This window comes from Amphiprion ocellaris, chromosome 6 (assembly GCF_022539595.1).
Source record: "Amphiprion ocellaris isolate individual 3 ecotype Okinawa chromosome 6, ASM2253959v1, whole genome shotgun sequence".
Lineage (NCBI taxonomy): Eukaryota > Metazoa > Chordata > Actinopteri > Pomacentridae > Amphiprion > Amphiprion ocellaris.
The window spans coordinates 22,987,647-23,011,049 of record NC_072771.1 but is presented as its reverse complement, the minus strand read 5'-3'; the positions used below and the strand labels follow the sequence as shown (position 1 = coordinate 23,011,049).

The 23,403-nt window shown below is 37.6% G+C and overlaps 1 long non-coding RNA gene across 2 annotated transcripts; it reads left to right on the top strand.

Moving 5' to 3' along the window:
* The first annotated feature begins 9,269 nt into the window (after positions 1-9,269).
* On the top strand, positions 9,270-17,714 carry LOC129349105 (uncharacterized). 2 transcript variants are annotated; one of them, XR_008601968.1, is made up of 3 exons: positions 9,270-9,395; positions 10,521-10,669; positions 16,357-17,714. It is a non-coding gene; the product is annotated as an uncharacterized LOC129349105 (long non-coding RNA). The 2 variants fall into 2 exon arrangements; XR_008601967.1 differs by lacking the exon at positions 16,357-17,714 and adding an exon at positions 13,852-14,248.
* Positions 17,715-23,403: the final 5,689 nt, after the last annotated feature.

Below are 23,403 nucleotides of genomic sequence, written 5' to 3'. Positions count from 1 at the left end.
AGAATTCTGAAATACGTTATCTGCACTGCGCAGGTCAGTTAATGTCATACTGTAGCTTTCCTGATGTCTAATTTCTACCTGGGTGTTTTATTCAGGGGCTTCAGTCTTTCCAGACCATGATTTTCCAGTCAGGTGTGTGATGCCCATACTTAAAGAAGTTTAAGGTGGAAGAAGGATCACCAGGAATGCCAAGGCAATTAAACCTGTGACCTGTGCTAGGTCACAGGGAGACTTACATGGGCTGAATTTTATGTCTTCAAAGGAAAATGTGTCCAACCTAAAAAGAGAAAACTACGAAATCTGCACACTTTATTTTTCACTTACTGCTACAATTTTCATGCTTGTTTTCTGTATGTTGTTTAACTGTGTTTAATTTAATTCTGGATTCAAAACAATGCAAGTAAATACCTTCTGCAACAGAACAGATCCTTTAGAATTGTGTACTATTTTTGAAATGAATATGAATGTGCCTTCTGCAGAGCCAGGATCACTGGCCTCTATTCAAGAACAGACACAAAAAATGGGTCGCATTGTGTTGCATGGAAAATGTAGCTCTGAGAAGGCAGTGTGCTAACTTCTACAGTACGTACTACATATGAAGAGAACTTCAACCTAAATATTCAAGTATTCATATATGAGTCATCATTCAATCACTGCCACACACCAATGAACAAGATGATGAGGGGTTTAGGGTGGTGCGGTGGGAGACACTGAGCTGGAAAGTGAGTGTGATAAGTGAGCGGGTGTGTTTCTGTGTGCGATGATACCAGCAGCTGTGACTGAGCTGTTCAGTATGACTGGAAGACCAGATGGAGTCAGAGTTAAGATTGGGTGTTTGATTTCCCCCTTTTCCTCTCCTCCAGGTGTTTTAACAGCATCCATGAGTACACTTTGATGCCGATTTTGACAGCCAGGCTGCTTCGCAGTGTGGTTTGCATTTGCTATCTCCAAATAAAAGATAAGGAAAGAGTTTGAAATGAAGCCAACAAATTTAAAAAAAAACCTAATATACACAGAAGTTGCCATTGTAATTGAGTGACTGGATCATGTGCTCGAACATGATTCAAGCATATATTTTCTCTTTGTTTAAGGAAAGAGTTTGACAAGAAATTTTTTTGTCTGTGGATTTTTAGGATGCAAATAAACCTAAAAATATGAACTACTGGCCTGATACTGCTACACTAACTGTCACTGATAAGGCAGTCGCTTCAGTACCTCATTTAGTGAATGGAATTCATGGCTGGAGGCTGTGAGAATTTACTAGTTATCTGTGTGTGCCATAGAGCATCACTGTTTGACTTGGATGCATTGCGTATGTTTGGCTCCACAGAACAAACTGAAAAGGAAGTCAGACAGTGCGGCCGGCTCTGTGGCTAGCAGGAAACCAACCATTTAAAGCAGTGAGTGTGGATAAACTGGCTGTACTGTCCATCTACTCTGAAAAGCATCATATTAATGATGTTTGCCTAAGGCTATACTGTCAAGCAGTAGTATGTATCCTGGGCCTTTATCATGCATTGTTTCTCTCCAAGCCTATGATAAACAACATGTGTAATGTTGTAATATTTTTAGAATGTGGTATAGATTGTTTTCTCCCTGTGCAGCGTGGGTTCTCACTGGGTGCTCCAGCTTCCTCCCACAGTGCAAAGACATGCTGAGGTTAATTGGTGATTCTGAATTGTCCATAGGTGTGAAAGTGAGTGTGCTTGATTGTCTGTTTCTCTTTGTATGGCCCTGTGATAGACTGGCAACATTTTCAGGGTGTCCCCTGCCTTCGCCCTGACTCGACAGGGACTGGCTCCAGCCCTGCCGTGACCCTATAGAAGTTTAAGCAGTGTATAGATAATGGATGGATGGATGGTATAAATTGTTGCCACTTTAATTAGCAGCAACTGAATTGAAGCACATTAAAAGCAAAGCAATCACCAAATGACTTCATGGGAAAAATTAAAAAACAGTCTACAGTGCTGTTTAACTTAAGATAAGATGCTGTAGAGTTAATAGTGGTTTCAGTTTGAACAAAAGAAGACATTCATGTGGAGTAAGTGCAGATAAACAGGTATCCAGCACGTGTATTATTAAGTGACAGTTAACTAGGAGGTAGTGTACAAAGAAGTGGTCATCAATAATTTAGGTTGACTGTAGTAATGAAATGATATGAAGAAAACATCTTCCATGATTTTACAAGACAATATGTTCTTGTATGAATCAGTCTTACTAAGGAGGCAAATTATTGATGTGAAGAGAGAAAATCTTACATCATTTGCATCTAGACAATCTCAAGAGTCAACCATTTGTCCTAAAGGTTTCATTCCTATACATCTAAACTGCTTTCTTGATTTTAATTTTCTAGAAATTAATTTTTTCCCAGAAAGGCAAGAGTACTAGGGAACATTTCCAGTCCACAGTAATCCACATTAGAGGCGGTGGTGGCATAAGTCTCAGGAATCATTACTGTTAGACTGTCGAAGATGCGTTTCCACTACATTTAGGCATCAAAACAATGGGCTCTATTCAGGAAAACATCATATTTTTAGTCAAAATTGGACCTTTCATGACATTAACCACATGTTTGAACCGTCTCCTCCATTTTCTGGGTAGCCAGGGTAATAAGTGCTGCCCTGTCTAATATGTGATTGGTTGGCTGAGAGGGGATGACAGAAGGAAGGCAATAAAATAAATGATATGCTGATTAGTAATGTATTTGTGATACATCCCACACAAACAGGGAGAAAACACATTTGCCTCACAACATAACTGAAAATGGAGTTTGATTTTTATCATATGTACCAAGTGGTTCTTAAATATCCTTCTTCTTAACCTTTACTTTCTTTTAGGCTTTTCTGTCTTGACTTTTCACATTGTTTCATGATACACTCCTGATACAGTAAGAAGGAGACAAGTAACTTAATGCGTCATCCATGTTTTATGGCAGTCATATGTTGTTGTATATACAAAAACTTTTTCATTTAAGAAGAAAAACTATATTGTAATGACTCATTACAACTGGATTGTAATTAACACACATCCTATAAATAGAAACATTATTATTGTCTGTGCTTCCTAAGTTGTTTACACCAGATAATACGCAAATTTGCACATCCTTAAAAAAATAATCTGCACAATTCTGTACACTGTATATAGTTCTATTACTTTTAATACTTAAAACTCCTTGAATTTTCTGCACCTACTGTTTATTCGACTTGTAACACTTCTTCATTTTCTTGAAACACTTACTGTCTATTGACTTGCAACACCTGTTTTCTTTTAAAATATTTGTATCCTTCTTTAAAAATTTTGGACTTCTCAGCGTTAACTGTAATGCACCAAAACACCATGTCAAAGTCCATATTCATATGTGGCAATCTACCTGGCAACAGAAAAATTATTATGATTATTTTGTTTGAAGCTATGACCAACCATCACATCTAATTCATGAAGTGACCAAAAGTGTGTCTTCACTGTGCACCTTGGGGAAGCCATAGGTTGCAGGCAGAACACATTTGAGATTGCTCACTTGGTTCATTCAGTCTGGAGTGAATAACAAATAATAACTACAGCTAACACCTTGGAGCCTTGAAGTATAGGGAAATTCATTTTAACCTAAGAACATGCGGGGAAAAAAATAGCAATCATTTAGACTTAAGTCTTCAAACTATTACTGCGCTTGTATTTGTGTATCCGTATTTGTATACTTTTGTGCTTGCGCTACCAGTTTTGAGGAGAAGTTCCTCTGTAGGTCAGAAAATTCTTTGATATAAAGAGTTAGTCGCTCAGAGAGAGCACAGGTGACAGATATACATTATGCATGAAAGAGGAAGGGAAGGCTGGATATAAAAAGAACACTAAGATATTCACAGCTACGCATACAGTTGAACAGACCCTTACTGTATTGTTACTTCCACAACTTATTAAATATACCTAGACAAGCACAGAGTACATTTTGTACTGTTTAAAACACATTAACTTGGGAGAATTCACAGTTATATTTACAGCATATACATGAAAGTGTGCGTGAAAAGCACACATACACATATTTGTGTGAGCTTTTGTGCATGTATAAACAACTTAGAACCTGCTCCCACCACAGCCGACTGTGCTGCTTTCCCCCTCAGGCTCAGAAGGCAGTCTGAGGCTGCACTTTTGTGCCCATCGGCAGAGAACAGCTTTAAAAGGAAAGTCTCAGGTCTCCCCATCTGTTGTTCTGTTCAAGGCCAGGCAACAAAAGCTACAGTAAAATCGCTTCAGTGATCAGAAATTACAAACTTGATGTCAGCAGCAACATGGTATACTTCAACTTCTTGGAGGTTCACGTTTGTCCTCCTTTGTTTCTGTGATTGATATCGCAGCTAGAGAGTGTTAGCCGTCCTCACCTGGTGAAGGTGCTGATGATGCCTGTAATTAGCTGCAGAAGATTAATCATGTTGATTTAATGTCAGGAGGAATTGCCATGTACTTTCTGGACTCAAGGTAATTTGATGGAGATAATGTTGGTTTGGTCACTCGCTCTCATACAGATCTTGATGTTTTTAAGTTCGAAATCTGTCCCACCATTTAGCTCTTTGAGTACTGACAACATGTAAGCTTCCTGATGAGCTTCTTAAAGCTACCTCTAATCATCCATCCATCCATCCATCCATTATCTATACAACACTTAATCCTCATTAGAGTCGTGGGTGGACTGGAGCCTATCCAGCTTACTTAGGGTGAAGGCAGGGGACAAACAAACACACTGAGCATGTTTTTGGACTGTGGGAGGAAGCCGGAGTCCCTGGAGAAAACCAAAGCATACACTGGGAGAACATGCAAACTCCACTCAGAAAGAGGATTTTCTAGCTGCGAGGCAACGGCACTAACCACCAAGCTACATCTAATCAATGTTTTATTATTTTTGCTATTAGTTACTTGAAGTCAGTTGTTGTGATGAACCAACACATAATTGTCACCCACGTCTGTAGTTTCCCCCCAGCTCTAGAAGCTGTTTTAGTATCTTCAGTTCATTGTTTTGGTTTTAGAGTCTACAAGTTTACTGCAGTGCTTGAATTTAATTACACTCATGAATCCAACTCCAGCCGCAGCAGGTAGTGTTTTTTTATGAAAAACCTTTGATAAAATGTTGGGTTGGTGGAGATTAACTTAAAGCATATAACCTATAATGGATTTTTAACACTATCCATCCATCCATCCATCCATCCATCCATCCATCCATCCATCCATCCATCCATCCATCCACCCACCCACTTTCTTCTGCTTATCCATAGTTGATCCATAGCAAGAGGAGGATTCAAAATGCAGATTTAAGACATCCTTCTCTCCAGCAACATTTTTTGGTTCCTGGACCCTGCAGTGTTCCTATGCTTGATGAGGTATATAACCCCTCCAGTACATCCTTGGTCTGCCACAACATTTCTTCAAAAATGGATGTGCCCAGAAAGCCTCTGAAGGAAAATGCCCAGGAGGCATTCTAATCAGATGTCTGAACCAACTCAGCGGGCTCCTTTCAATGCAAAGTAACAGCGATTCTACTCCGAGCTCCCTTCTGTTATCCAAGCATCTCGCCCTATCTCTAAGGGTGAGCCGAGCCCCCCCACTAAGGAAACTCATTTTGGCTACTTATAATCATGATCTCATTGTTTTAGTGACCAGCTTGAGATCGTGGCCATAAGTTAGTGTTGGAACATAGATATACTGATAATTTGACAGTTTTAATTCTGATGTTCCCAAACTGGACACTATCTTCCTGCCAGGTGTGCCTTGGAATCCTGTCATGAATATCATAATCAGAATTGAAGACAAGTGACAATATTGGCAGAGTAAAAAACTCACTGAAAGTGTGTTTGTATGCTCACATTTTTCACTTTGATTACACAAAGATCAAATAGTTCATAGCAATAGCCTTGGTACCATGCATCCCTGCAGTTACACTCCCAGTTGATCTTAGGCACAATTGTAGGCTTTCTTCAGGTCCAAAAAACATATGTAGACTGGATGGTCAAACACCCATGACACTGGCAACTAAAGGGTAAATAGCTGTCAGATGTTCCATCGCCAGGACAGCATCTACAATGTTCCTCCTGGATCTGAGGATTGACAATAGCCTAGAGCCCCCTCTCCTGCACCCTGTCATAAACCTTCCTGGTGAATCAGATCAGTGTGATACCTCAATAATTTGAGCACACTCTGGTCTTCCACCCTACAGGTAGTGTCCTGAAATTAACGTGACACTGAAGAGGTGTGTTAGCTGAGGCAGTTCAATCAAATCCTTCAGGATCTCAGGGAGAATCTTATCCACAACCAGCACCTTGCCTTGGGGATTGTCTACACTACGTTAGCAGCTGTTTGAGCTTTAATCTTCAGAAGCAGCAGACAGGTAATGGGAGGCCAGAAGGACTACAGCTTTAACAGTTAACAGGGGGAGCAGAACTGCCACCTGAGCTAGGGGTTTTGTTTGGAAAGACCACTTGGAGGATCTCCTAAACCCAATCAATAGGTTCTCTGTGCAAATTTTTTATCTCAAGGGTTCCTGGAACATGGTTCCATATCATTGTAAACATTTCCCTATGTTTGTTGGTGCTGTGCATTGGCAAATATTGGTTAACACACTCCCTTGTCAACTTCATAAGGTGATAACGTCAGTTTTTGTGTTAATAGCTTGGTGTGCTAATCCCAAAGGTGTGAACAATTAATAATTGCATGTTTTAGATTTTAAAAAAGCTAAGTATTTTTTTCTGTTTTCTCTGTGTGCTTATTCCAGCTTCCTAATCACCCCTTTTCAAAATTAATAAAATATCAACAGGACATTTACTAACCCCAAACCTCTCTGGAGCTGTATTAGTTTGGATGCAAACTAATGATGACATTGTCAGTTAAAAGTTGTATTGTGCCTCTAATAGAGTATGAGAGGAGTGGAGTTAGTGTGTGAAGCCTTGCAGGGTGGAAATACTGGAGATGTGAAACCCAGAAGGCTTCACTAAGACTCTGAATAATGAACAGAGGACTAAAAGAAAACAAAGGGGGTTGCAGGGTTTTTGACACTTAAACACACAAACAACAAGCGGACATATTCTGGGCTGCCTTTGTGGGTGCTACCTACCGAACTGCCCACAGTGCCTCATAATTAGCCTTTCAACAGGCTGGACATTGTTAATCTTAATCTGTCTCTTATCTCTGGTTCCAGACGAGGAGAATTAGTGGCCTTCACCCTGCCATTTGGCTTCTCTTCACGCCTCGGCCATTTTTCCTTGTTACGGCATTACAGGACCATGTGGCCCAACGCGATACGACAGCAGACCATGGCTAGCTCGTTAGCCCTATTCTTATTTTGCCTGATGAATGATATGTTCCCTCTGTGGCATTGGCGGCTCAGCTGCATTGATTTTGCAACTTCAAGGGTTCTTTTATCGTGTTAAAATTGCAATAGAGTACTCATTGTGCTCTTCAAGTGCACATGAGCATGAATGTATTCTCAAATTCACATACAGTAGGGAGAGGAATGCAAACGTACTGGAACCCACGAAGAGGATGTACACTTTCTCAGTCTTGGACACGCTTGTGAATATCCTAAAGCAAGGTGTGCATTTAAAATTTCTCTCACTTGTTTCCCCAGACATCATCAGGATTTACCTTGGCATAGAGGATTTTTCTAATTTATCATTTGCATCGGGCTTCTTCTGGAACCATCTGGATTAAATGTATAATTCTAAAGCATACACACTGATACAGTGTATTTATCTTCCACTGACAACCACCTGTCTGCCACGATTCACACGCTGAAGCTAGCCTTTAGCATTTTGTTAAAATCTCTCTCTGCATCAGAACGTTACACCGCAGCTCATAGTCATTCCATTCACAGTGCAGTAATCCCAGAACAGACTATGCCAAAAACAAGAGATAAATAAGTAATGAAATAGTGAGTGGAGGGAAAAACAACCGCAAAAATGGAAGACAATATGAAAACACTGTGAAAAAAAGATGAAAGTGCTTGTTCATCTTATCTGTGAACGGTTTTACCCCTCTTTCTCCTTTCAATTAAAGATATAGCCCTGCTCTTGTCTCAGGAGGATGATGGTCTTGCACCATCTGCTTTCACTAATGTTATTTTCATGCAAATGCATTTTTTCCATCATCATATTTTTCATGTCCCAATATAATGTCTGCAGTGCTGGCAGCATTGCCCTTTCTGACTACATGCAGGAAAAGCACCACATAGATGTCACAACACTTTTGAGTGTTGTCTTTACTTCCATGATATTACAGAGCCGAATGCGTTCAGGGTGAAGCAATTCTGATGACACAGAAAAGAGGTGTCGTTTCTCCACCAGATGCCCTATAAATATTTGAAATGTAAACATCACAGCAAGGAAATTATACATGTAGCAGTCGTTTCTTGCCATCATAAAATTGTTTATTGAGAAAAGGTTTACTGCATTTAAATCCTGAAATCTCACCCTTGCATAATAAATATAGCCAACTTACTTAATAAACAGGTAACTCGCTTATAGTGGCATGATTCTAGAGATGGCAGTTTCAGTTTTCTGTGCATTACTTGGTTGGTCTACCACTCTGATCCAACTAGAGTACCTTATCATCTCGTTTTTAATGATATTTGATACACATATCAGTGCCTTTTTCTGTTGCGCCACCAACCGATCATATTTTTCACTTCACACTTTTCACGACTTAACACAATGTTTTGTCCAGACATTCATAAGTCGACAATGATAAAGCCTACTACTATTTGTGATCGGTCTGTGTACGGATCTGTAATTGGATTTTCCGTTCTGAAACGGGTATTGAAAAACAAAAAACGAGTGGTTATTTGATTTTCGTTTTAAAATACAAAAATTAAAATTGAAATACAAGGCGTTTTTCCTTTTCATGATCAAAAAGGGATATACAATTTTTTTAAAAAAAATGCTTTGATTTTCGTTTTATATTTAGAATAACAAAGTAAAATCAGTAAGAGACAGAAACGAAAAAAGGTCCGTTTTTTAATTTTCTGAGACCGGAAATGGTCATCAGCAAGTGTGGAGCCAGACAGAGTGCGGTGCATAGACTGTACATACATTTTTTTCGTGAGTTTTCATGGTCAAAATGTAAGATCAGGTGGCCGATCTTAAAATAAATCAATAATGATTTTTTTATAGAGCGTTAAAGTTTTGCGAAGCCAGGGGGCGGGACTACTTGATTGACAGTCCGGTCCGGAATGATTGACAGGTCCTATGGAGGAGGCAGCAGAGACTCTGCTCTACTCGTTTGGATTAATTCTGATATAAGAACTGTTGGTTTATTTATCGGTGGAGCAGCACAACATTTTCCACAGACAGTTTTCCTGCCCGTTGGCTTGTTTTAACCAGTTTTCTACCAGCAGGCACTGAAAGGACTCTAATAGTTCGGTAAGTAAATGTTTATTTTCGTATCGGTGCCGCTTTTAATGCACTTTATATGCAGCTTTAGTGTCAGATATAATGTGTGCCATGCACTCCAGATGTTGGTGGAGTTTGTTTCAGTGTGTGTTGACCAGAGAAGAAAGTTAGCATAGTAAATATTAGCTTTAATGTTAGCAATGCTAACCGAGCTAGCTGCTCAGTCGTAGCCTGAATTAAAGCTAACGTAGCATCAAGCTAATGTGTTGAGTTTCATGTGAACAGCTGAAGTGTGTTGTGTTCCTGTAATGTGGTTCATTAAGTTCATAAAACTGCCTGGTTGACATTAATGTAACGTTCAGGAAACTTAAATGTGATTAAAACAGTAACGTTAATGTTCTAGTTGTCAGTAATCAGCTTTAATTTGACACTAAAACAGACTGATAGTATTAAATGACATCAGTTTCATTTGTTGAAAATTGTCTCATTTGTTGTTGTGATGTTGCTGCTGATTCATTAAAAGCGGAGGATCCGTGTTGAAGATACGTTTAGTTCTAGTATCAGAAGTACAAGAAGGAAAATGGAAGTTTAGTTCTGCTACATCAAAGACTTCATGGTTAAAATAACTAAATGAGTCTTTATACCTCAAACTTTATTCTTACAATAAAGAAATAATGAAATAATCACAGATAATAAAAATATAAATAGCGGAGAAAACCTGAGAGAATAATTTCCTGAAAAGTCTGGAAAAGCAGCTTTTTATCCTGAAAGATCAGAATCAGCTCCAACAGCTGCATCTGACAGCATCAAGTCAACCAGAAAGAAAATAAAAAAGAAAATGACTTCTTTCTGATCACATCTGTTCCGCTGCTCACAGTCTGCTGCTGCTCACATTCTTCACATTTATAGTCCACTTTTAAAAGTTCAGCAGACAGGTGCTCTGCTTTGGAGTGTGACGATGTCGTCGGTGATGTGGAGAGTGAAGTTTCCGTTTCACCCACAGCCTGCTTCAGGGCAGCCGGGTCGGACTTGATGTTTGAAATACTGACCGACAGCTCAGATTTAACTGTGTGTAGTTCTGTTTTGATGGGTATTAAACTTTCTTTCAAAGCCGACAGGAGCTGGGTCTTTAAAATCACCGCCGTCTCATTACAGAGTGAAAGCAGCAGTTCCTCCTTAAGGTCAGAGATTGCAGCATCTGAGGGCCTCTTCAAAAGAAGACGTAGTTGATGAAGGCGTTCTGGAGCAGGACCAGAAAGACCACGACCAAGCAGCCTTGAGATCTTTGGCAGCGTCTCCCTCAGGTGGGTGACAACGGTGTTCACGGTCAGGTCTGTGGTAATCCCGTCAAAAAACAAAACAGAAAAAAATCTACATTATAAATCAACATGTAACCAAAGCGATGTGTATAATGCCATAGTATAGGATGTAGTTCAGAAAATGTCAAAGTATAGTATACTTTTCAAGAATAACATAGTATGGCCTGTAGTTCATAGTATAGCATGTTGGCAAAAATCCCCAACTGATTATTATGTGATTCAAAAAGGGCAAAATGACACAATGTTGCCTAAAATTGTCATGTATGATTCAAAAAATGTCATAGTGCAGTATATTGTCAAAATAGTATGTTTTTCAAGAAAACATCAGAGTATATGTCATCTAAAATAGAATAATATTTCATTGCACAATTAAAAGTATAGTAATTTTTAAAACTGTTCAAATTCTTTTATGTTGCTAAAAAACAAAAAAACTAAAACAAAAAAAGGTCATGGTAATATGTCAGTTAAAAAGCCTATAGTATAGAGTGTCGCCCAACAAATGTCATAGTATAGCATGTCACTCTAAAAACATCATAGCATGTCGCTCTTGAAACGACATAATATAGCATGTCGTTCAAGAAACGACATAGTATAGCATGTCGCTCTAAAAACGTCATAGCATATTATGTCGTCCAAAAAACATCATGGTATAGCATGTCGCTCCAAAAACATAGCATAGCATGTCATCCAAAAAAAGTCATAGTATAGCATGTCGCTCTAAAAACGTCATAGTTTAGCATGTCGCTCTAAAAACGTCATAGTACAGCATGTCGCTCTAAAAATGTCATAATATAGCCTTTGGTCCAAAAAACGTTATAGTTTATCATGTCGCTCAAAAAACGTCGTATCATGTCGCTCTAACAACATCATAGTATAGCATGTCGCTCTAAAACCGTCATAGTATAGCATGTCGCTCAAAAAAAAAAATCATCAAAAAATCATCATGAATTTTGGCACAAAAAAACGCCATATTATACTATGTCGGAAAAAAATGCAATTTTTCAACATGTTGTAAAAACACGCCATATGATGAAATAATGTAAAGGAGGCCGTGAAAAACACTCCAGAAAGGTTTTCTTTGAAAAAAAAATCATCATGAATTTTGGCGCAAAAAAACGCCATAGTATACTATGTTGAAAAAAAAAATGCAAATTTTCAACGTTGTAAAAACGTGCCGTATGATGAAATAATGTAAAGGACGCCATGAAAAACACTCCAGAAAGATTTTCTTTGAAAAAAAAGTCATGAATTTTGGCGCCAAAAAAAAACGCCATAGTATACTATGTTGATAAAAAATGCGGTTTTTCAGCATGTTATAAAAACATGCCATATGATGAAATAATGAAAAGTAGGCTGTGAAAAACACTATGGTAAGGTTTTCTTTGAAAAAATAACCATCATGAATTTTGCCAGAAAAAAACGCCATAGTATACTATGTCGCAAAGAAAAAAGGGGTTTTTCAACATGTTGTAAAAACGTGCCATATGATGAAATAATGTAAAGTAGGCCGTGAAAAACACTACGGTAAGGTTTTCTTTGAAAAAGAAATCATCATGAATTTTGGCGCAAAAAAAACGCCACACTATACTATGTCGAAAAACAAATGCGATTTTTCAACATGTTATAAAAACATGCCATATGATGAAATAATGTAATGTAGGCTGTGAAAAACACTATGGTAAGATTTTCTTTGACAAAAAAATCATGTATTTTGGCGCAAAAAAAAGTATAGCATGTCGCTCTAAAAACGACATAGTATAGCATGTTGCTCAAAAAAACGTCATAGTATAGCATGTCGTCCAAAAAACGTCATAGTTTAGCACGTTGCTCTAAAAACGTCATAGTTTAGCATGTCGCTCTAAAAACATCAGTATAGCCTGTCGCTCTAAAAACGTCATAGTATAGCATGTCGCTCAAAAAACCTCATAGTATAGCATGTTGCTCTAAACACGACACAGTATAGCATGTCACTCTAAAAACTTCATAGTATTGCATGTCACTCTAAAAACGTCATAGTATAGCATGTCGCTCAAAAAACATCATAGTGTAGCATGTCGTCCAAAAAACGTCATAGTTTAGCATGTCGCTCTAAAAACGTCATAGTATACATGTCGTCCCAAAAACGTCATACTATAGCATGTCACTCTAAAAACGTCATAGTATAGCATGTCGCTCAAAAAACCTCATAGTATAGCATGTTGCTCTAAACACGACACAGTATAGCATGTCGCTGAAAAAACATAGTATAGCATGTCGCTCTAAAAATGTTATAGTTTAGCATTTCACTCTAAAAACTTCATAGTATTGCATGTCACTCTAAAAACGTCATAGTATAGCATGTCGCTCAAAAAACGTCATAGTATACATGTCGTCCCAAAAACATCATGGTATAGCATGTCACTCTAAAAACGTCATAGGATGTCGCTCAAAAAACCTCATCGTATAGCATGTTGCTCTAAAAACGTCATAGTATAGCATGTCCCTCAAAAAAGTCATAGTTTAGCATGTCGCTCTAAAAACGTCATAGTATAGCATGTCATCCAAAAAACGTCATAGTATAAGCATGTCGCTCAAAAAACGTCATAGTACAGCATGTCCCTCTAAAAACGTCATAGTTTAGCATGTCGCTCAAAAAACGTCATAGTGCAGCATGTCATCCAAAAAATGTCATAGTATAGCATGTCGCTCTAAAAACGACATAGTATAGCATGTCGCTCTGAAAACGTCATAGTATAGCATGTCGTCCAAAAAACGTCATAGTATAGCATGTCGCTCTAAAAACATCATAGTATAGCCTTTCGTCCACAAAACGTTGTTTTGTCCCGGCTGTCTGAAGTAGATGAGGAGCAACACAAAAACAGTCCAAACCCTGGTTTCCAGAGTGTTAGACGAATATTTATTTGAAAGAGTACGTTTACAACAACACAACATGTGAGGGGGTTAAAAACAAATGGGATGTTAGTAAAATAAAAATAAATCAACAGAAGTAAAAGTGAACTTCATGTTGACATTGATGGGCATTCCAACCAGGAACAAAGTAAAAGATAATCAATACCAAAAAATAAAATCTTGCTGTTCACCTCTCAAAACCCAAAAACACACCGCAGTAGCACCCTAAACTAAAACTACCAATGGGTTCCCTGTTTTCCTTTGTGAACAATTCAAAGGTCCCTCTCTATCTCCTCACACATCCACCAACCACTGGAACACATGTCCAAAGTTCTGCCGGGCCAGCTCAGCTTCCCCTCAGAAGAAGTGCCGCCACCTGCCAGATGAAGGAGCCTTTTGAGAGGCAGCTGGCATCGTGATTGGACTGTACTTTGGTCTGTTCCAATCCAGCTTCAGCTCCAGAGACGGCAGGCGGGACGAGTCAACGGAGGCCGGGTGGACGAAGGCATGCAGCTGAGTACAATCCAGAAAACAACAGAGGAGGAGTGCAGCAGCCCAGAGCCAGAAAAAACAGAGTAGCATCATATGTCTCTTAGAAAACATCATAGTATAGCCTTTGGTATGAAAAGACACCATCATATACATCGTATATTGTACAAATAACAAGTCAAAGGAAAGAGACATAGGTTTTCTTTAAAAAAAAAATCATGATTTTTGGCGCAAAAAAAACGCCATAGTATACTATGTCGAAAAAAATGCGATTTTTCAACATGTTATAAAAACATGCCATATGATGAAATAATGTAAAGTAGGCCGTGAAAAACACTCCAGAAAGGTTGTCTTTGAAAAAAAAAAAATCATGAATTTTGCCGCAAAAAAACACCATAGTATGTCAAAAAAAATTGTGATTTTTCAACATGTTGTAAAAACGTGCCATATGATGAAATAATGTAAAGTAGGCTGTGAAAAACACTATGGTAAGATTTTCTTTGACAAAAAAAATCATGAATTTTGGCGCAAAAAACGCCATAGTATACTATGTCAAAAAAATGCGATTTTTCCGCATGTTATAAAAACATGCCATATGATGAAATAATGTAAAGTAGGCTGTGAAAAACACTATGGTAAGATTTTCTTTGACAAAAATATCTGGAATTTTGGCGCAAAAAAACGCTACAGTATACTATGTCGAAAAAAATGCGATTTTTCAACATGTAAAAACGTGCCATATGATGAAATAATGTAAAGGAGGCCGTGACGAACACTCCAGAAAGGTTTTCTTTAAATAAATAATCATCATGAATTTTGGCGCAAAGAAACACCATAGTATACTGTCGAAAAAAATGCGATTTTTCAACATGTTATAAAAACATGCCATATGGTGAAATAATGTAATGTAGGCTGTGAAAAACACTACGGTAAGGTTTTCTTTGAAAAACAATCATGAATTTTGGTGCAAAAAAAGTCTTGGTATACTATGTTGCAAAAAAAAAAGGGGTTTTTCAACATGTAAAAACGTGCCATATGATGAAATAATGTAAAGTAGGCCGTGAAAAACACTATGGCAAGTTTTTCTTTGAAAAAATATCATGAATTTTGGCGCAAAAAAACGCCATAGTATAGTATGTCGAAAAAAATGCGATTTTTCAACATGTTATAAAAACATGCCATATGATGAAATAATGTAAAGTAGGCCGTGAAAAACACTACGGTAAGGTTTTCTTTGAAAAAGAAATCATGAATTTTGGCGCAAAAAAAACGCCACACTGTACTATGTCGAAAAACAAATGCAATTTTTCAACATGTTATAAAAACATGCCATATGATGAAATAATGTAATGTAGGCTGTGAAAAACACTATGGTAAGATTTTCTTTGACAAAAAAATCATCATGAATTTTGGCGCAAAAAAAAGCCATAGTATACTATGTCGAAAAAAAATGCGATTTTTCAACATGTAATAAAAACATGCCATATGATGAAATAATGTAAAGTAGGCCGTGAAAAACACTATGGTAAGGTTTTCTTTGAAAAAGAAATCATGTATTTTGGCGCAAAAAAAACGTATAGCATGTCGCTCTAAAGACGACATAGTATATCATGTCGCTCAAAAAAAAGGTCATAGTTTAGCACGTCGCTCTAAAAACGTCATAGTATAGCATGTCGTCCAAAAAACGTCATAGTTTAGCATGTCGCTCTAAAAACGTCATAGTATAGCATGTCGCTCAAAAAACGTCATAGTATAGCATGTCGTCCAAAAAACGTCATCGTATAGCATGTCACTCTAAAAACGTCATAGTATAGCATGTCGATCAAAAAACCTCATCGTATAGCATGTCACTCTAAAAACGTCATAGCATAGCCTTTGGTCCAAAAAACGTCATAGTATAGCATGTCGCTCTAAAAACATCATAGTATAGCTTTTGGTCCACAAAACGTTGTTTTGTCCCGGCTGTCTGAAGTAGATGGAAGGAGCAACACAAAAACCCAGGTTTCCAGAGTGTTAGACGAATATTTATTTGAAAGAGTACGTTTACAACAACACAACATGTGAGCGGGTTAAAAACAAATGGGTGTTAGTAAAATAAAAATAAATCAACAGAAGTAAAAGTGAACTTCATGTTGACATTGATGGGCATTCCAACCAGGAACAAAGTAAAAGATAATCAATACCAAAAAAAAAATCTTGCTGTTCACCTCTTAAAACCCAAAAACACACCGCAGTAGCACCCTAAACTAAAACTACCAATGGGTTCCCTGTTTTCCTTTGTGAACAATTCAAAGGTCCCTCTCTATCTCCCCACACATCCACCAACCACTGGAACACATCTCCAAAGTTCTGCCGGTCCAGCTCAGCTTCCCCTCAGAAGAAGTGCCGCCACCTGCCAGATGAAGGAGCCTTTTGAGATGCAGCTGGCATCGTGATTGGACTGTACTTTGGTCTGTTCCAGTCCAGCTTCAGCTCCAGAGACGGCAGGCGGGACGAGTCAACGGAGGCCGGGTGGACGAAGGCATGCAGCTGAGTACAATCCAGAAAACAACAGAGGAGGAGTGCAGTGGCCCAGGGCCAGAAAAAACAGAGTAGCATCGTATGTCTCTTAGAAAACATCATAGTATAGCCTTTGGTATGAAAAAACACCATCATATACATCGTATATTGTACAAATAAGTCAAAGGAAAGAGACATACATTGTAGAATTGTAGTGATTGTGGGCTGACTGATTTACTGATTATCAGTATTTTATTTTTTACTGATTTACGGTAATAAATACATTTAAAAATGGTGCTACTTTGGCTCTGAACCTTTATCTACCTGTGGTCGCTCTGTGTTCTGGAGTGATTTGATTGGTTATACGTAACGAATAAAACTCCTTTAACGTAACATCTGAAAACAAACAAAAACGTATCAACAAAGTTTTCTGTTAGAGTTTGTGTTCTTCTAAGTTTAACTCAAGATTTTAAATACTTTCATTTACTGCAAATGAATATCTACTCCAAATGTCTCACTAATAATCATTATCAGCCTTAAAAACCCACAAAACACCCCTCTATACTCCACCACACTTAGTACAGTCCGGTTCCCCCTTCTATAAATCTGCTTGGAATCTTCCACTTCCTGTTTGTCAAAGTGGCCTTCTACCTGGACAGGTTTTGTTGGAGCTCATGCAACAAACATTTTGGGTAACTGCACTTTAATATGGATGGATGACACTGAATTAGAGTCTGTTTTAATGAGACTGAGTTAAGATGTGTAGCTCTGTCATTAAATAGTAAATTATTTCTCAGAATTCACAGAGAAAAGTCTGAAATGTTTTCTAGGTTAGCATCCCACATGTTCTTTGGCTCAGCTAAAGCTAACTCTCTCCAACTTCTGGATCTCTTGAGTTGCTTGTTAAATTATCTTGCTTGAGGTGCTGAAGCTCAGAAAGTCTGTTGATGTTTGTTCAAAATAAGCTCGTTCTCAAGTCTTATCTGAACTGTCCTCTTTTGTTCGAACTTTCCCTAAACTTAAGAGTTAATGACAGAGCAGCACATCCAGACTCAGTCTCATTTATATAGAGATTAAACTTCAGTGTCATTCGTTGATGTTAAAGTGCAGTTTTTCAAATGTTTGTTGCACATGCTCCCAACCAAACCAGTCCAGGTGGAAGACGATGTGAAGAGAAAGCTCCAGAGGATGAATATCACACATTTACATAGGAAAATAATGTCCTTTAATTAGACATTGTCATGCAAAAGTTAGATTTCCCTTTGTTGAGTGCATTGTTGATGTTGGTTTCTAAATGTTTTTTGACACTCTGCCCCAAAGATTAAAACCTTCTACGGCTCACAAGCTGCAACAATTCACACATTATCAACTATCTTTCTGACTAAACTAAGATAAAAAGTGAAAAACTGCCTCATTCCTGCATCATGAATGTAAATCTTTTTGGTTTTTATGACAGTAAACTGAATATATTTGGGCATGACATTTTATAAACCAAAACAAGAAATGAATTACTGGAGAAAACGACAGATTAATGGACAAAGAAAATGTGTTTTCTAACATATATGGCTGAATTAGTCCAACATTACAAGATACATACAATTTTAATTCAATTTTATTTATATAATGCCAGTTACAGGTCAAATTGTCTCAAGATGCTTTATTTTTATATTTTTTTGTCATATTTAAAATATGACAAAGTAAGAAATTTAAACCTCTTCACTAATCCAATTTATTATTTAGTTTTTAAGAGACTAATTGACAATTTACACTTTCTCCACTAAAACTAATAAACATGAGGTCAAATAGAAGGAACAGTTTTAAATACTGCAGTCCCACGACAACAAGAATAAAGTTTCTCAACAAAAAACTAAATCTGCTGGTGGATTCCATGAAAGTCCTAATAAAGGATAATAAAGTGTGATACTAAAGGTTTGTGGTGCTAAAAATCTCAAAGTAAAGATATCGAGTTGAACATCTGGATGGAGGTTGATAGAAGTTGACCTTCTTTCATTTCTCTGGAGCCGACTCCATGGATTTTATGGATAGTGGTTAAAGACCTGCTCTTCTAGTTGTCTTCCTTCTAGTGGCTGTAAAAAGTCATTCCATCCTGGTCGACTTCAACACCTCTTCATGACAACTTGTTCTGCCTCCGACCTCGTGGAAACTCAAGAAACTCGGGAAAACCTGTCGAGACTCGAAGAACTTGTGGAGACTCGAAGAACTCGTCGGGCGGGGGAAGGTGTGGTGGGCGGTGGGGGGAGGTGGGGGAGTAGAGGGGGGAGGCCGCCACCCACCTCCCCGCCTACTCTCCGCCCTGACTCCACCCAGACTCCGCCTTGGCTCCACCCATGTGGTGACTTCAGCAACTACGATGCCAAAGGGACGACGAATTTATTTCTTTTTATCTGATCTGTAGCTCAGTGAGTTAAGGATTTGCCTATGGAGCTGCAGGTCGCAGGTTCAAGACCAGACACTTCTTAAATTTTCATCAAAATTCTGACAAAGACAAAGAAAGAAAACTGCCGTTGGCGGGTCTTGAACCTGCGACCTTCCACTTGGTAGTCCGTCTTCTTATCCCCTGAGCTATTCGCTCAGATACTAATTCTTCTTTTTTTTGCGCATTTATCATCTATTTTTTTTCGTTTTCGAGTTTTTTTTTAACTCGAGTCTCGACTCGACCGTTTTTCTCAGGAGGTTGGACTTCAGCCTTTGTGTTGGAGGGTTGAACCCTCAGTTCCAAGACTTTCCAAAGCCTCCAGACCTCCCGAGTCCTCAGGACCTGAGCTTTCACACAGTCTGAGGGCTGAAATTTTCTAAGTCCCACAGTAGTTCTCTGTTAGATTGAACTTTCAGACAGTCCAAGGACTGATATCTTCTAAGTTCCTGAGTAGTTCTCTGTTAGTTTGAACCTTTAGACAGTCTGAGGGCTGAAATTTTCGAAGTCCCACAGTAGTTCTCTGTTAGATTTAACTTTCAGACAGTCCAAGGACTGATATCTTCGAAGTTCCTGAGTAGTTCTCTGTTAGTTTGAACCTTCAGACAGTCTGAGGACTGAAATTTTAAAAGTTTCTCAGTACTTCTCTGTTAGTTTGAACTTTCTGGTTAACAGAAGCCTTAAAACTTGTGACCATGAGCCTTGATTTCACATTTAGACCATCCATCTGAGTTCTTCTCAGACCTTCACCTGTAGGTTCTTTAGAAATCCTGAACAAACTTTGATTCTCTACACTGAACAGTAAAGTTTGTGGAGATCAGAAGGTAACATTAGTTTGATCGATGCATTCAACTACTAGTAAACTTTATCTGGAAAGCAGTTTTCTGAAATGAGTTCTTAGTAAGTCTGTCCACAATCAAACCAAGAACATAGAAAGAGGAAATGTTTGAAGAAACAACGATGTTTTCATTTCAGACTAGAAAACACTTTAAGACCTTGATCTGTTTTTGCTCTTTTTTATTGTTTTATTGTCTCTTCTGTTTAATTTGATCTTCTAAAGTTTAACTGGTGTCTTTTCAAATGTTTTGTCTATAGTTTGATTCTTCTTAAATGTTTAGTTTTGCTCTTTTCTCACCTTTTATTCTTTTCTAATGTCTGATTTGATTTCCAAATGTTTTGTCTTTTTAATGTTTGTTGTTTTTTCAAATGTTTTATCGGCTTGTTTGAAAAATTTCCTTTTCTTTCCCAATGTTTAATTTTTCGATTAAATCTTTGTGAAGGTTTTCCTTTTTAAATGTTTTACCACCTTTTAATGTTTTTCTTTTTAAATGCTTCATTGTATTTTCTGTTCAATTCCTATTTAAAGTTTTATTGTCTAATTAAACATTTAATGTTTTAATTAAATGTTTTGTCTTTTTAAAGGTTTAATAATCTAATTAAATGTTTTGTATTTTTAAAAAAAATGTTTAATATTCGTCTTGTTTAATTGTATTTTTAAATGTTTAATTATCTAAAATATTTCATCTTTAATGTCTAATAGTTTTGTTTAAAATTTTTTGTTTAATTTCATAATTACATGTTTTGTATCTTCTGTTTAATTATCTAATTAAATATTTTGTCTGTTTAATATAATTGTATTTAATGTTTAATTTCCTTTTTAAAAGTTTTATTGTATTATTTTTTTTCCCTTTGATTTAATTGCTTTCTTAAATGTAGTTTATTTCTTTAATCTTTATTTCTGTCAAGATTTAAACCCAACCTTAAGAATAAAACAAACCCTTAAATCACAATGAAAATTCTTCTGTTGTCACAATCATGAGTTAGTCAATTATTCAGTTTATCAATTCAACTTTATTTGTTTAGCACCTTTCACACAGATGACAAAACTAAACAAGCAAAGAGAAAAAACTATGCTAAAACTATGATTAAAACTCAAAAATATTTAAAAAACAAACAAAAAAAAAATTAACATGGTAATAAAGTATGTTGTGTCCAGGGGATGGAGGAAGTTTATTGAAGTCTTCTTGGGCTCACATGGTAAATCATTTAAAATATAAAATTGATACTCAGTCTAAGGAAACTGGAAACTGCAGAGCAACAGAAGAACCAACAATATCTCCCGTTTTCTCCTTTAATGAGTTGACTCTTCTTGTGCTTTCAGACCAAAGAACTACAGACTCTTCACAACCTGCTCAAACTCTTGGTACAGGACCTCACCACACGGGTCAAGAAGGTTTCTGTCTCATTTCTACTCTGAAGCTCACCTTCTCCTGCTCAAACTGCTGACAAATGTTTCTGCTGCTCTAAAGTCTGGTCTCCGGAACTTTCTAAAAACTCTCAGTCTCTTCTGCTGCAGGTTGCTTTGTAGAACTGTTGCAGAAAACCTCACTAAACCACATGGAGGGGCCTCAAGATAGTTGTCCAAATGAAACCGTACAAAAACCAAACTAGCACAACCCAAACGCTAAAGTCTCCTGCAGCCTACCAGAGAACCTCTGAGAACAGAGAATCAGGACAGGAACTCTTACCTTCTGGACAACCAACGTTGGTTCTCAAACAAGAATACAGAATGTGTCTGACCAAAAACCTCTGAAGACTCACTACAGCCAAGATAAAGACACAACTCAGCTGCATCAAATCCACTAATCACTGCACACATTAGCACCATGTGCTAACTGTGGCTAAAGAACCACATTTACCAAGACAACTATCCAGTACAAAGCCCTAAAACACACCAAGAAACACGTTAAAGACGATTTTACTGCTGGAAGCTGCAAGCCAATGCCTAAAGAACAAACTAAAGCAACGAAGCCAAACCCGGTTCAGTGGTGAAGCGAAGCAGAGGAAATGTTTGACTGTAGCTAAATAAAGCAGGAAGATACTGAGCTGCTCAGGTGTTCCTGATAATACCAAGCAGCCACCTGGACAGCCAATAGGAACACAGCTTACTGGAAGTCCAGAGGGCTGGGTTAGTGAAGGAAATTTAGTTTAAAGTTGAGGCAGAAAGTTAACAAAGAAAGTTGAAAACCACCTTCTGCTACCTGAAATCTCTGAGTTTTCACACAAAGAACACCTGAACATGTCAAACTGGTTCCATAGTAGAACCCTCATTGTAAAAACGTCATAGTATGGTGTGTTACTCAAAAAACATTACGACCCGGCTGTCTCGGGTCGCTGAGGAGCAACACAAAAACAGGACAAACGCTGGTTTCCAGGGGGTTAGGAGGATATTTATTTGAAATAGTAAGTTTACAACAACACAACATGTGAGCAGAAAAATCACAAAGTCTGTCTTTAGTTCAGCTGAAAATATTAGTTTTTGTCTTTTTTATTGACCAAACTTTTCAGGAAGTAGATGAATAATTAAAGCTCTCATGTAGAAGTCCAACTTATTTTTGATCCTTGTGGAGAGTTTAATCTTAGAGTTTGTAAAGCTGTTGAGTTTTTAGAGTCACATGGATTGTTTTGACATTTAATAGCCGAGTCCTGAAATAAAATTACTGTTGTGGATTTCTGTCTTTTAGTCTCGACTAAACAAATAACAGCAGCATAAATCTCAAATGTCATTATGAGGAGTCTGGATTGAGGTTTCTCACTTAATAATGATCAAAACATGAAATTTAGGGTGGTTTAAAGGAATATTCCCCCTTAAATCTTTGAATGTTGACCTAAAAGGTTGGTTTCAGGAAGTATTCCACCTTCAAGGTCCTCATGCATCCACCTTAAAGGAACATTCCACCAAAAATCCTTGGACATGCACCTAAAATGTTGCTTTAACCGAGTATTCCATCCAGAATCCTCAAAGAGACCTGAGGGGCTAAAAGGAACACTCCACCTAAAACCTCAAATATAGACCCCAAAGGGTGGTTTAGAAAAAATCCTTCAATGTAAACCAAAAAAGTTAGTATGGAGGAATATTCCACCTGAAATGTAGACCTGAGAAGTTGGTTTGGAAGAGTATACCATCCTAAACATCCTTAAATGTAGACTAAAAGATGGTTTGGAAGAAAATTCCACCTAAAATCCTCCAATGTAGACCTAAAAGGTGAGTTTAATGGTATATTCCACCTAAAATTCACTACTGTAGACCTTGGAGGTTGGTCTGATGATATATTCCACCCAACATCCTGGAACATAAACTTAAAAAGTTCGTTCAAAGGAATATTCCACCTAAAATCCTTCAATGTAGACCAAAAAAATCTTGGTGTAAAGGAGTATTCCACCTTAAATGTAGACCTAAAGGATGGTTTGGAGTAATATTCTACTCTAAAATCTTCCAATGTAGACCTAAAAGGTTGATCTGATGGTATATTCTACCCAACATCCTGGAACATTTACCTAAAAGGTTGGTTTAATGGTATCCAAGGTTGTTTAAATCAATCCAACTGGACTTTAAGAAAGTTCCTTG